The sequence below is a fragment of the Bubalus kerabau genome, chromosome 14 (assembly GCF_029407905.1).
Source record: "Bubalus kerabau isolate K-KA32 ecotype Philippines breed swamp buffalo chromosome 14, PCC_UOA_SB_1v2, whole genome shotgun sequence".
NCBI lineage: Eukaryota > Metazoa > Chordata > Mammalia > Artiodactyla > Bovidae > Bubalus > Bubalus kerabau.
The window spans coordinates 68,930,525-68,943,657 of record NC_073637.1 but is presented as its reverse complement, the minus strand read 5'-3'; the positions used below and the strand labels follow the sequence as shown (position 1 = coordinate 68,943,657).

The 13,133-nt window shown below is 42.6% G+C and overlaps 1 pseudogene; it reads right to left on the bottom strand.

Moving 5' to 3' along the window:
* Positions 1-606: 606 nt before the first annotated feature.
* LOC129627316 (transcription factor BTF3-like) lies at positions 607-1,366 on the bottom strand (annotated as a pseudogene).
* Between the last annotated feature and the right edge of the window lie 11,767 nt (positions 1,367-13,133).

Below are 13,133 nucleotides of genomic sequence, written 5' to 3'. Positions count from 1 at the left end.
AACTGACCACCTCACAGGGTGGTTTTGTTAAAAGACCAAGTGGGATGATCCATGGAAAGTACTTAGCACCCAGTAAGTACACAGTAAGTACTTCTATTACTTCGCCAATAAAGGTCCACATAGTCAAAGCTATGGTTTTTCCAGTAGTCATGTATGGATGTGAGAGTTGGACTATAAAGAAAGCTGAGTGCCGAAGAACTAATGCTTTAGAATTGTGGTGTTGGAGAAGACTCTTGAGAATCCCTTGAACTGCAAGGAGATCAAACCAATCAATCGTAAAGGAAATCAGTCCTGAATGTTCAGTGGAAAGACTGATGCTGAAGCTGAAACTCCAATACTTTGGCCACCTGATGCAAAGAACTGACTCACTGGAGAAGACCCTGATGCTGGCAAAGATTGAAGGCAGGAGGAGAAGGAGACGACAGAGGATGAAATGGTTGGATGACATCACTGACTCGATGGACATGAGTTTGAGCAAGCTCCGGGAGTTGGTGATGGACAGGGAGGCCTGGCATGCTGCAGTTCATGGGGTCACAAGAGTCAGACACGACTGAGCCACTGAACTGAACTGAACGGATTACTCCCTTACTACTCTAACCTGGAACCTTTATTTTATTTTTTTTTTTTTACTAGGCAAAGAATTTTATTTATCTTTGTCTCAAACTTTATTCTTAGGCTTCTTCAGCTGAATTAGCTGCAAAGAATGAATTGTGTATAAGCAAAAACTGAAAAGAGCTGCAGTGTCCAGGGGCTTAGGCTTAAAAATATTAGAGATCTAGATTTTATCAGATATATAAATAAAATTTTAAAAAGCAGTCATAATATAAAATAGCAGCTCCCAGTAACTTCTTCAAGATTTATCTTCTCCAGAAGTTAACTCAATTGTTTGCTTCATTCTTGGAAGCCTCATCAAAATTCTCCACAAGATCTGGAACTTCATCATCCTCCTCTCCAGTGGCAAGCGGTGCTTTCCCATCCACAGATTGTTAGGGCAGAGCTTCAGCCAGTCTCCTTAAACTGGTCAGACTGTCTGCACCAAGTTGGTTTAAGATGCTGGGGAGCATTTCTGTCAGTTGTCTTGTCTCAGCATGGCCTGTAATGGTGAAAGTGTTTGCTGCCAGAGATGCCTGAATTTTAGGGTTGTTAAAGTGGATCACTGTTCCTTGATTTGTGAACATATTCACCTCTTCAATACCAGAGATATTGTTTACCCCTAACTTCTTTAAAGAGAACTGAAGTTTATGTCATCTGCTGTGGCTGTCCTATGAACCACCTTCTTCTTTCTGCAAGCAGTTCCTTCCCCACCGATGAGCACTTGTGCCTGCAGTTTGGAGAGTTTCTCTTGGTTCATGATAGTTTTTTTCATCTTGTTGGAGCGGAAATGGGGCCATGGGGGAAATGGGGGACTAGGGTTGGCACTCAGGTGGTCTCGGGCAGACCAGCTGAGGTTAGGCGCACACACGCGGGGCCTCCCTCTAGCTGCCATCTTGCATCCCCGCGTGACCTGCAACCTTTAAAGACAAAGCAGCTTCCAGTTGAGCTTTGTGCAAAATGTCACAAACCAACACCCTGCTGCAAGTCACTCACCCAGTGGCATTGTTCCTCTATTCACCCTGTGGTTTATTTCTTTTTTATCTATGTCAGGTTTCAGTTGCATCATGCGGCATCTTTCACTGGGGCACACACTCTCCAGTTGTGGCACACAGGCTTACTTGCTCCGTGAGATTCCATGACACAGAGGATCTTAGTTCCCCCACTAGGGATCAAACCCGCATCTCCTGCATTGCAAGGTGGCTTCCTAACCACTGGACCACCAGGGAATTCTCTATTCGTACTGTTTTTAAGGATGCTACTTGTTTGTCCCAGTCTCAGTGGAGACAAAAGTAAAGTTGCTTTCTCCAACTATACTTTACACTCCCAGACAGAGAGCTGAGTCAAGGGAGGAGAGGTAATTTTCTGAAGCCTTGATGAAATCTTTACCTAAACCTTATAAACACGGCAAAACATGTGGAGGGTTTTTGGATTTTCCCCACCTGCCAGCTCCTCACACTTTATCTAAGGAATAAAGACATACACTTAGGTAAATGTGGAGATTTTAATAAAAAAGATTTTGCCCCTTTTGCTTTTTGGTATCGAAATTATTTCCCAGAATCCTCTGCTGCTGCTGCTGCTAAGTTGCTTCAGTCGTATCCAACTCTGTGAGACCCCATAGACGGAAGCCCACCAGGCTCCCCTGTCCCCAGGATTCTCCAGGCAAGAACACTGGAGTGGGTTGCCATTTCCTTCTCCAATGCAGAATCCTCTAATAGACTGTAAATAAGCCTTTTTTGAGAATCCCTTTCACTGGGACCCACCTTCTCTCTAAAGCATAATGAAAGGGTGGGCAAGGGGCACAAGAATTTCTAAACCTAGAAATCCTCCAAGAAAAGATTCATGGGATTCACAGGCCAGCAACACAAAACTGGAAATCTCATCTGAGAAGCTTATTCCATTACAAGTTTTCAGAAATTACGAAAACTAGTAAAAATAGTAGAAGACCAAACTTACAGCTGGCAGTCAAGGCTAGCTTGAGGCGTGTTCGTCCAAGACCCTCTACTCTTCTGCCATCCCCTCGCCTACAACTTTCAGAAACCTCCTCCCCTACGACACTCCAGCCCCCCACCCCACCCCCAACACACACCACACTCCATATTCTTAATACCCTCCAAATGTCTAGGATTCGTGGTAGGGAACATTACCCCTATCCTGGACCTGTTCTTGTCCTTCCCTTTATTAAAACTTACCCACGCCAGGCCCACACTCACTTCTATGGAAAATGACTCAAAACCTATGTTACACTGAGGCCGTAGAGGTGTTTGCTTATGTGATAGGATTTAAAGCACACTGTCCTGAATGTTCTCTGCCCCCACTATAAAGTTCTCTCCCATACTCCTCCCACAGGTCCTCAAATACTGTCAAAGGAGTTTTTGCTGCATTGGATTCAATCGCCACCATTTCTATGAGCCTTCTGTTGAATTACAGTGAAGTCATAACCACGAATAACAGGCTTAAAGACAATGGACCAAAAGACAAAGACGTTGTAACAGAATAGTAAAAATTGGAAAAATAGATCTAGAGCTTAAGGAACTATTTTCTTTAAAAAGAGCAGAAATGCTCCTTGACTCAACAAGGGATGACGTAGTGGCCCTAGGTTACAGGGAAAGGGCCCAAAGAGAAAGGGACATGAGAAAGGATTAGGAAGAAAGCCCCATTTCACAGTCCCGCTCAGCACCAGGTTGGTGGTAGACCACAAATGGAACAACCGTCGGATAAAGTACTCCTCATTTCAGTATGGCTAATGTGTCACCCTCCACTGTCTTGTCCCCATCTGCTTCCTCTTCCTTGCTCCACCCAGTGAACTTCTCCCTAAAACCAATCAAAATGTGTACTTTCCTTTAAATAAATGACATCAATATGGGAATCCAGTACTGCAGCAGGAGAGCAAGGGATACATTCTGATAAGGAGATGGGACCCTTTCAACAGGTTTCTCAAATCACTACATTGTTGGGACAGCTTGTTTCATTCTACACAAGACCAGGTTGGTTGCTTTCATCCTATTTGTGTCCTAAAGAGCCCAAGTAGAGTCCCTTCATTCAGCAAATAGGTATTGAGTACCCATCACATGCCAGATACTGTAAGTCTTGGGAGATCCAAACATAAAGCCATATTGCTGACTTCAAGGACCTTATGTGCTGGTAAATTGACTCTCAAAAAATTCTTAGCCCTGATTTTGTAGCTTTTGCCAAATTTCATGATGTAAGTATGGCCATTATGGCCAACATCAAGCTACCCATGGTTTCCCAGGTGGCTCTAGTGGTAAAGAGCCTGCCTGCCAATGCAGGTAGACTTAAGAGATGCAGGCTCAACCCCTGGGTCATGAAGATCCCTGGAGGAGGGCACGGCAACCCACTCCAGTGTTCTTGCCTGGAGAATCCCAGGAACAGGGGAGCCTGGTGGACTGCTGTCTATGGAGTCGCACAGAGTCGGACACGACTGAAGCGACTTAGCATGCACCTATGATTTAACAGCAGGCTCACGACACTCTGGAACATGTAACATAACACTTGGTTCAGGTATAACCGCTGAACCTCACAGTTGAATGAGGGAGACAAGAACATCAGGATACAGGGGCAAGCACAGTGTGCCATGGAACCACACAGGTAAGTGACAAGTCCTACCTGCAGAGCATCAAAGAAAATAAAGAAAATCTTAGTCTCCAGTCATTGAAGGAGAGAGTTTAAATTTTCAATGCATCACTAGGCTATAAGCTCGCTGAAAGCAGAGCTTTCTTTTTTACCATATCTGTCTTGTAGGGTCTTTCAGTAGACTTTTCTGTATATCACATAGATCCATGTGACAGCTAGTAAACTGAGATTTTGAAGGAGACAGAATTAATACAAGTAGCTTTCCCCTTTTTCCTGGTGGCTATGCAAGTGGTTTAGGTTTTGCAAAAGGAAGACTTAACCATTGCTAAGTGCACTTGAAAACTCATTTTATTTTTTCAACCTCAGTTTTAATTAACTGCGCATATGGCTGCCCACTCATTAGGGTCAGATGGCCCAGCTGGAGCTGGATCTTCCTGGCATCTGGACTGAGTTAGCATGTGCCTTTGGGACTTGAGTCTGTGACAAGAGCTTGTGAAGGTGAAATTCAAAAAAGGTTACAGACTCAGGTGCCAAAAGCAGCTGCATTGAGTCCTCCGAAGTGAACCCAAAAGAACAAGCAGCCACGGCCAAAAGGCCCAGAGCAGCAGATCAAACTCACTCTGCCACAGAAGTCAACTGAGGACCAATCAAGGCCACAGGAGAGCTGGACAGGGGCTAAAGGGCCTAAAGGTTTTAAGACTTGACAACTTTTGAAATAAGAATTCACTGACATGTCACTAAATCCAAGAGCAGAGAATGCCCAGTGACCCAGAAATACCACTCCACAGAGATGCAAGTCATAATGACAACCCTTTCTGTTGGTGCTATTTCTACGTCTCATATTTTAATGCAAAACCCAAAAAAACATTTAGTGGAAAACAAGTTTGTGACCCTGATAGAACACATGGCTTGCTACCTTCCAGAAAAGTGGCTTCCTTTCTGAAAAGCGTTTGTTTCCATGGACTTATTTAAAACTGTATACTGGGGTTACATCTGAGTGCCCTGCGTGCTAAGTTGCTTCAGTTGTGTCCAAGTCTGTGCGACTGTAAGAACTGCAGCCCACCAGGCTCCCCTGTCCATGGGATTCTCCAGGCAAGAAAACTGGAGTGGGTTGTCGTGCCCTCCTCCAGAGAGTCTTCCTAACCCAAGGATCCAACCTGCGTCTCTTATGTCTCCTGCATTGGCAGGTGGGTTCTTTACCACTAGCGCCACCTGGGAAACCTGCAGCTGTGTCTACCAAAGTCAAAACAACTACTCTGTTTACATAGTTAGGAAAAAAGCCATTAATCCATTCTTGGTATTGCATAGACAGGCCGTTGACACACTGCATGTTCAACTGATGCTAAAGTAGCTGGAATGAAGACAACACTCCAGAATATATATCAGAAAGATGAAACTGGAAACATACTTAAAAGTAACTAGCAAAAGCCTCTAGCAATTATAAAAGGCCAATTACTCTCAGATTTTCTTTGATTTTTTCATGGAATAAATAACTCTTCACCAATGGCTACCAACCTCAGCCCTTCCCCTTTCAGTAAAAATCTTTGCGTGAACTCTCTTTAATTCCAGTTTTCTACAACTTAAGTACATCCTCAGATTGCTCCAGGAGCCCTATAGACATTTGCTTAATAGCTGAAACACAGTAATAACTAATATCTCATTTACTAAATGTTTAAGCATAAAAAGTTACTAGTCTGCAGATTCCATAAACCATCAAAAATTCTCCTGAAATCATTAGAATTTACTTTATAAAGCAACAATATTAATACACAGTATATATTGCATTATATTTATTATTTGCAATCTTGTTGTTGTTTAGTCAGTAAGTTGTGTCCAACTCTTTGTGACCCCTGTAGCCCTCCAGGTTCCTCTGTTCATGGAATTTCCCACGCAAGAATACTGGAATAGGTTGCCATTTCCTTCTCCAAGGGATCTTTCTGACCCAGGGATCAAACTCAGTCTTCTGCATTGGCAGGTGGATTCTTTACTGCTGAGCCACCAGGGAAGTCCATTCTAGCTACTCTGAAAAGTATTTGCAGTGGTTTAGCCAACAGATACATATACTTCTCAATCATTAAAATAAAGATAAAATATAAAAAGCATGTACCACAACGAGGAAGATTATTATATAAAACTCAGACTACAGAGAGTTTCTATAACTGAATCCTAAATTTTGTTTTAGATTTTTCTAGAGGTAGATAGGCAATTTGGTGAATTATAAAATTCTAATTCAATAAAATAGAAACAAATATTTTGTCCTTGGGACTAAAATTCAAGAGAAAATTATCGCCTGAATCTATATATAAAGAACATTAAAGAACAATAGTAGGCAACTTTTAAAGCAATTTTAAAGATGCAAACATTTTTCATGTAACCATTTCTTATATTAAACCCCAAGGGTATAATATTAGGTCTAATTTCTATGAAGGCATTTCTGCAGAGAAGTAAATTAATGAGCTCCAGGTTTGTGATTTTCTGTGCTAGAATTTGATGTGGAGATAGAACTGGAAACTCTAGAACATTAGATGGTTAGAAATTCTGTTAGATTATCTTTCTCAAATATAAAATATCATGGCTGGGCTCTAGAGAGACAACCCAAGACTGAATTCTCCTAAGTATGTTTATAGTTCTGTTGACACCTGATGTTAGATCCATGTGCTTTCGATAACAGAAATGCAGGGGGCACGATGCCATTTGGTCATGGAAATCAAAGAGATCTCAGTTGTGGTCCTTGCCTGACCCGCCTACAGCCCTTGTGGACACCTTTGCTGAAGGGGTTCTGTGTGTACCTGGCCAAAGCTAACCGGACCAGGGGCAGTCACTTGGCTTATAGGCTAATGAACTATAGGCCACTTAAAACTTATGACCTGGCTCAGTCATTGAAAACAAAATTGTGTCCACGGCAATCCTCTCCCTTCATCATTTAAGCTAAAAAAAAAAAAAAGAAAGAAAGAAAGAAAAGAAATACTGAGATTAGGACAGTCGACTGTGGAAAAAAAGCAGCTGAAGGATGATGATGTAGATAGAAGCCAGGATTGCTGTTGCTCCATGTGTAAAGCAAAGATAAAAAAGAGGAAATGCTACGAGAAGGAGAAGGTAGGAAGCAGGGAAGTGCATGGAGATACAGAAAGGAAAACTGAGCAGAGAGACTCAAGGTGCAGGTCTGCAGAGGGGCTGAAGGTTCATTGGCACAAGGCTCTAGAATTCAGGCCCTTCTGTCTGTCTGCAGTCTATGCACCCTTCCCTTTCCTGTCCTCTTCAGTTTTCCCTGGTTTCCTGCGTGCAGTTCTCCTTAAAATAAATGGTGAATTACCTAACACAGTATTCTAAGTCACTCTTTACTCACCCAAAGAGGAAAAATTTAGATATATTGCTTTGTCTATAGAAAGAAACTTCCACCTCTCTAGCAGATTGGTTGCTGGTGTCGTTAAACCAGAGGCAAACTGTGCTCAAGCAGTATCTTCTCAGTGATCTGGATAAATTGAAATACAAGACAAACTTTGACCTGAGATAAATATTTAAGAATATTGCCAGTGATTTGCCTTTGTGTGTGTGAGGGGGGGTGTGTGTGTTGGTGGGTGGGTTGTGGGAGAGGGATGCTATCACACTTTCCTTGAATAGTTGATTTGAAGTGACATTGTTTCCTGACCAGGGCCAGCTGGAGTGGTTAGTTGAGGGTAGTTTAATCCTAGATAACCCAAGATACTTTGCAGTGTTGTCCATCTGAGTATTAAAAACTGTCAACCCAAAACATCAACTTTGATTTGAAAGAACTAATGGAACAAACAAAGATAATGAAGTTGACCAAGGACATATTTTCCAGGAATAGACAGCCTGGATTTGAATTCTGGCTCCCAAATCTGTTAGAGGTGGGACTTTCCAGTTACTGTGGCTTTGTTTTCTCATCTGTACAAGAGAATCACTATAGCATCTCCCTTATTGAGCGGTTATGAGTTTTAGGTGAAAGGATTCAACAATATCACAGTGTCTGGCACATGGCGGACTCTGGATAAACGCAAGAGCTTACTATTACCCCTCCTGTGGGGAGCCTTATTTCTGTTATTTCAGTTTCTTTATTCTCAGATACTGTTCTCAGGAGTCATTTTGGGGAAAGATTTCAAAGGAGCAAAACTTAAAAGGCAAAACATACTTAGGGAAGGTCATTATACTGATGTGGTGGCATGAGGATATTTGGGGATTAAATGGCTGATTTCGAGGAACTAAAGTTCTAAGAATTCCATGGACAGAGGAGCCTGGAGGCTATACAGTCCATGGGGTCACAAAAGAGTTGGACACGACTGAGCAACTAACACTTTGACTTTCAAAGTTCTAAGTGCTTGGTTGAGGATGAAGTGACCCTTTTACAATAGTCAAGATTCAAATATCCTTCCCATAGGAAATTACCCGTTTTAACAACACCAACCAAAACAATTCGATTTTTAAAGCCACCTTCTGTTCCTTTCTTCTTTCCACACTCACTCTTTCCAGAGCTCACTATCACTAGGTTCTTATAAACTCGCTTCCATAGAATTTCTCTGACTTCCCAAAAGAAAGAAAGTCCCCAGTCTGAGAACTTGTAGCTGACTCTATTAGCATCCCAGCCTTGACCCTCAGCCACAGGCTTCTGACGGCAGATATGTGCATCTCCGCACCAGCAGGTTTCATAGAGCCAAAGGGCTTCTCTGCTTCACATGGCAGAACACAGGCGCTGGGAAGAAACACCCAACTCCTCACTCTTCAGATAGGATAACTTGAAGGCAAGTCTTTATTGTGCTCCAAGGAGTTTCCCCACCGAACTAAGTTCCAGTCACCCACGGGGTGGCTGAGTGACTAACACAGCCTTCAGTTCAGTCAGTCACTCAGTCGTATCAGACTCTTTGCGACCCCATGGACTGCAGCGTGCCAGGCTTCCCTGTCCATCACCAGCTCCCAGAGCTCGCTCAAACTCATGTCCATCCAGTCAGGGAGGCCATCCAACCTTACTGACTGTCTTTTCTTCTCAGTATTACTTTTCCACTTCCCCCTCCCCCACTAATGTTCTCAAATAAACTACTTGGCCTTGAATCCCTGTCTCAGGGGTCTGTCTCTAAGTAAGTGTTGGTCACTCAGTCGTGCCCAACCTTTTGTGACCCCGTGGACTGTAGCCCACCAGGCTCCTCTGTCCATGAGATTTTCCAGGCAAGGATACTGGAGCGGGTTGCCATTTCTTTCTCCAGGGGATCTTCCCAACCCAGGGATCAAACCCGGGCCTCCTGCACTGCAGGCAGATTCTTTACAACTGAGCTACAAGGGAAGCTACGAGGGAAGCTATGAGGGTCTGTCTCTAAGGAAATGCAAATGAAGGCAACATCTCTGAGAAATCTTTTCCTTATTAAGCAGCCTTAAATGTCCTATAGAGCAGTTAAGGCTCCCAAACTGCTTTCTGCATTGATTTTTTTTTCTCTATCTTCCTCATAGGTTTGCCAAACTGCCAAAAGATGTCTGTCAAGGACTAAGAACAGAGAAGGCTCCTCAGTGGGTCTGTGAGGAAAACCACCACTGTACCTCTGCAGACAGGCAGGCTCGCTTGGTCATGGAAACTATCCCAGGAGACAGAGCCAGCGCTCAGTGGCAACCCTTCATCTTCACCCTCCAGGACAAAAGTGGCCGGCTTGCCTTTTCCGAGGTACCGTTTCTCCCATGGTGAGGACCGCCAGGCAATTAGGTTCTTGCTCTCTCCGAATTTCAGCAGGAGAGCAGAAGTTTTATTTTTAACTGTGCAGGCAGGCATTGCCATGGTAACGTAAGAACTCCAAGTGCAATTTGATTGATTGATGATGTTGTGGTGAAGGAGGATTGACACGAAAGACAGTGAATAAAAAAAAATCATTCAGCTTTATCACCCTGGGCTGAGTTTATAGATCTTGGTTATTAGATACTAACATTATGTATTATCTGTTTATACTTATGTGGAAGGAAGCACGGCCATTTTCCTACCCTGGTCCCCTAGAGTAAAATGATAAAGAAAGAGTTGATCATCAGGGAAGTGAGCTGGTCTCATGAATTTAAGAGTCATGAGATCAATGTAGCTGAAAGTGCATAATACTTGCTGGGCTGAAGAGCAGAGCATTCAGACGCCCCACCCACCACACAACTGACGGGGTGCATTCTGCCGCTCCCTCCCCCAAGGACATTTTACTTTCAACCACCTTCTCCTTTCATTTGATCTTCCTCTTTGCAGCAGGGATGCATGCATGCTCAGTCATTCCTGTCTTGTCCAGCTCTGAGAACCTAGACTGTAGCCCGCCAGGCTCCTCTGTCCATGGGAATTCTCCAGGCAAGGATACTGGAGTGGGTTGCCATTTCTTCCTGCAGGTGATCTTCCCAGCCCAGGGATCAAACCAGTGTCTCTTAGGTCTCCTGCATTGGCAGGGAGCTTCTCTATCACTAGCGCCACCTGGGAAGCCCCTGTAGTGGGGATAGTATATTTGAAATAACCCTCTAGGTATTTTCCTAAATCCAACTTCTTTCTTTACAGCCCAGACAATATTCTTGCCCCAGGGAAGGTAAGGGACTCTCATACACAGTTGGTGGGAATAAGAAAACTAAATATAGAATTACCACATGACCTAGCAGTCCCACTACTGGGCATTCAGTTCAGTTCAGTCACTCAGTCGTGTCTGACTCTTTGCAACCCCATGGACTGCAGCACGTCAGGCTTCCCTGTCTATCACCAACTCCCAGAGCTTGCTTAAACTCGTTTCCATCAAGTCGGTGATGCCATCCAACCATCTCATCCTCTGTCATCCCCCTCTCTTCCTGCCTTCAATCTTTCCTGGCATCAGGGTCTTTTCCAATGAACCAGTTTGTCACATCAGGTAGCCAAAGTTTTGGAGCTCCTGCTTCAGCATCAGTCCTTTCAGTGAATATTCAGGACTGATTTCCCTAAGGATGAATTGGTTTGAGTTCCTGGCAGTCCAAAGGACTCTCAGGAGTCTTCTCCAACACCACAGTTCAAAAGCATCAACTCTTTGACACTCAGCTTTCTTTATAATCCAAATCCATACACGATGACAGGAAAAAAACATAACGTTGACTAAACAGACCTTTGTAGGCAAAATAATGTCTCTGCTTTTTAATACACTGTCTAGGTTTCATAGCTTTTCTTCCAAGGAGCAAGCATCTTTTAATTTCATGGCTGCCGTCACCATCTGCAGTGATTTTGGAGCCCAGGAAAATAGTCTGTCACTGTTTCCATTGTTTGCCCATGAAGTGATGGGACCAGATGCCATGATCTTCATTTTTTTGAATGTTGAGTTTTTTTTTTTAATTTTATTTTATTTTTAAACTTTACAAATTGTATTAGTTTTGCCAAATATCAAAATGAATCCGCCACAGGTATACAAATGTTGAGTTTTAAGCCAGCTTTTTCACTCTCCTCTTTCACTTTCATCAAGAGGCTCTTTAGTTCCTTTTCGCTTATACTCTAAGAAAACCATAACTCATAAAGACACATGTACCCTAATGTTCATTACACCACTATTTACAATAGCCAGGACATGGAAGCAGCCTAGATGTCCATCAACAGATGAATGGATGTGGTACATATATATAATGGAATATTATTCAGCCATAAAAAGAAATGAAATTGAGTCCATTGAAGTGATGTGGATGAACCTAGAGCCTGTCATACAGAGTGAAGTAAGTCAGGAAGAGAAAAACAAATATCATATATTAATGCATAATATGGAATCTAGAAAAATAGTACTGATGAATCTATTTGCAGGGCAGGAATAGAGGCACAGACATAGAGAACAGACTTATGGACACATGGAGGGAAGGAGAAGTAGAAACAAATGGAGAGAGTAGCATTGACATAAATACACTACCATGCGAAAAATAGATAGCCAGTAGGAAGTTGCAGTACAGCACAGGGAGCTTTGCAGTGACCTAAACAAAAAGAATAGGGGAGCGGTGGCTCAGGATGGAGGGGATATATGTATACATATAGCTGGTTCATGATGTTGTACAGCAGAAACTAACACTTCATTGTGAAGCAATTATATTACAATCAAAAATAAAATAAAATAAAAATTTAAAAAAAATGATATAGCCACTCTGGAAGATAGATTGGTGGTTTCATAGACAACTGAGCATACTCTTACCATACACTGCAGCAATCACACTCCTTGGTATTTACCCAAGGGAACTGAAAACTTATATTCACACAAAAGTGTGCACAAGGATATTTATAGCAGCTATAATTATAAGTACCAGAACCTATATGCAGAGTACGTTATGCGAAATGCAGGACTGGATGGCTCACAAGCTGGAATCAAGACTGTGGGAGATACATTAACAACCTCAGATATGCAGATACCACTTTAATGGTAGAAAGCAAAGAGGAACCAAAGAACCTCTTGATGAGAGTGAAAGAGGAGAGTAAAAAAACTAGCTTAAAACTCAACATTCAAAAAAACAAAGATCATGGCATCTGGTCCCATCACTTCATGGCAAATCTACAGAAAGAAAGTGGAAAGAGTGACAGATTTTATTTTCTTGGGCTCCAAAATGGCTGCAGTCACGAAATTAAAAGGCACTTGCTCCTTGGAAGAAAAGTTATGACCAAGCTAGACAGCATATTAAAAAACAGAGACATCACTTTGCTGACAAAGATCTGTATAGTCAAAGCCATGGTTTTTCCAGTTGTCATGTATGAAAGTGAGAGTTGGACCATAAAGAAGGCTGAGTGATGAAGAACCAATGTTTTTGAACTATGTGTTAGAGAAGTCCCTTGGACAGCAAGGAGATCAAACCAGTCAATCCTAGAGAAAACCAGTCCTGAATATTCATTGAAAGGATTGATGCTGAAGCTGAAGCTCCAATACTTTGGCCACCTGATGTGAAGAGCCAATTCTTTAGAAAAGAACATACAGGAAATATTGAATGCAGGAGAAGGGGATAACAGA